The following is a 2,398-nucleotide window of genomic DNA, read 5'->3' as shown; positions in this document are numbered from 1 at the left end:
CCCCATCTTCCTTCCAAGGAGTGGCTGGTGGGTTTGAACTGCCAGCCTTCTGGTTAGCAGTCAAGTGCCTTAGGCACTACGTCACCAGAGCTCCCAGAGGGAGGGTAGTAAAGAGAAATTTTGCTTTTAATCTATATGCAACCGGCTTGTTCAAAGTATTTAACAACAACCACATGTATAAGCTATTTTACAGGATTTAAGGGGAATAAAACAGCCTAACTGCCAAATCCAGGAATGGAAGAGAGGTTGCTGCCCTACTGCCTCCTGGGTAAGGTGGAGGTTCCTTGCCCAGTGCCTCAGGCTGACTTCCAGGAGAGCAGTTTCTGGGCCTGGGAGGCCTACGAGGCTGAAATGAAAGGAGCGTGAGAAGACCCTGGAGACTGCATTCGTGGTGCTTCCTTTGATAGAAGATGGTGTCCTCATTACCGCACCTTGGCTGAAAACCCAACACCAGGGTGATGTAAATGGACCCCTGGAAAGGAACAATTCTTAGTGTTTGGCACTTTCTTCAAAGAAGAAAAGAAAGGAGAGAAATGGCAGGTATCACCTTGCACATCAGGATGATTTTGTGAGAGTGAGGCACTGAGGCCAAGGGTTCAAGTTGGGCCTTGTGACTGTGGAGATAGGGATAAGGAGGGGAGCTCAGGAGCAGCAACCAAGACTCCACATTAAGAATATTCAACCCTTTCTCAATGAAGAGAGACTGAAAACATTCCCTTGTGAATGAGAAACAGACAAGGATGCCCTCCATCACCACTTCTATTCAACATTGCATTGGAAGTCCTAGCCAGGGCAATAAGGCATGAAAGGGAAATCAAAGGCATCCAAATTGGTAAGAAAGAAGTCAGACTATCCCTATTTGGTGATAGTATGATCCTATACATAGAAAACCCAAGAGACTCCGCAAGAAAACTGCTGGAACTAATTGAGAGATTTAGCATAGTGGCAGGATACACAATCAACATACAAAGATCAGTTGGGTTCCTCTACATCAGCAAAGAAATCTCTGAAAAGGTAATAAGGTAATCAATAGCATTTACAACAGGTACAAAAAAAATAAAATAGTTGGGAATAAATCCTACCAGGGACACAAAAGACATATACAAAGAAAAAACTACAAAACAATACCTCAAGAAACTTTAAGAGATCTACATAAATGGAAGAACATACCATGCTCATGGATTGTTGTTGTTGTTGTTATTTGCCGTCGAGTCGGCCCTGACTCATAGCAACCCCTCCTTGGGCTTCCGAGGCAGTATCACTACGGAAGTAGGATTGCCCAACTTCCCTTCCGAGGAGTGGCTGGTGGGTTTGAACCGCCAGCCTTCTGGTTAGCAGTCAAGTGCTTTAGGCACTATGCTACCAGAGCTCCCATGCTCATGGATAGAAGACTAAATATTATGAAAATGTCAATACTATTGAAAGCAATCTATACATTCACTGCAATCCCAATCTACATTCCATCAACATTCTTTAAGGACATAGAAAAAACAGTCACTAATTTTACATGGAAAAGAAAGAGACCTTAGATAAGCAAAGCATTACTGAAGAAAAAGAAGAAAGTAGGAATTCTCATACTCCTCAATCTCAAAACCTACTAACAACCACAGCAATCAAAACAGGCTGGTATTGGTATAATGGCAGACACATAGACCAGTAGTACAGAAATGAGAACCCAGAAATGGATCCATCCACCTATAGTAAGCTGATCTTTGACAAAGGGCTAAAATCCATTAAATGGGGAAAAAATAGTCTCTTTGAAAAATGGTGCTGGCAAAACTGAATATCCATTTGCAGAAAAATGAAACAAGATCTATACCTCACACCATACACAAAAACTAACTCCAGGTAGTTCAAAGATTCAAACGTGTAACCTAAAACTATAAAGTTTCTCAAGGAAAAAAAAAAATAGGGGTAAATTTAGGACCCTAAACCAGCCACTCCTCAAAAGGAAGATGGGGCAGTCTACTTCCGTAATGATACTGCCTCGGAAACCCAAGGAGGGGTTGCTATGAGTCGGGTGCAACTTGACGGCACATAACAACAACAACAATATATGGCTTATTCTATACACACACACACACATATACATATACACACACATATACATACATACCAAAATCAAACTCAATGCCGTCGAGTTGGACCCGATTCATAGCGACCCCTCCTTGGCTTTCCAAGGTGGTATCACTACAGAAGTAGATTGCCCAACCTTCCTTGTGAGGACTGGCTGGTGGGTTTGAACCTCCAGCCTTCTGGTTAGCAATCAAATGCGTTAGGTTCTCTCTCTCCCTCTCTCCTTCTCCCCCTCTCCTCCCTCCCCCCCCCCATATATATGGTATAGGAGCTCTGGTGGCACAGTGCCTAAAGCATTTGTTTGCAAACCAGAAGGCTGGAT

Source organism: Orycteropus afer, unplaced genomic scaffold (assembly GCF_000298275.1).
Source record: "Orycteropus afer afer isolate SDZICR_OR568_19922 unplaced genomic scaffold, OryAfe1.0 scaffold00041, whole genome shotgun sequence".
Lineage (NCBI taxonomy): Eukaryota > Metazoa > Chordata > Mammalia > Tubulidentata > Orycteropodidae > Orycteropus > Orycteropus afer.
Note: the sequence above shows the minus strand (reverse complement) of the source record.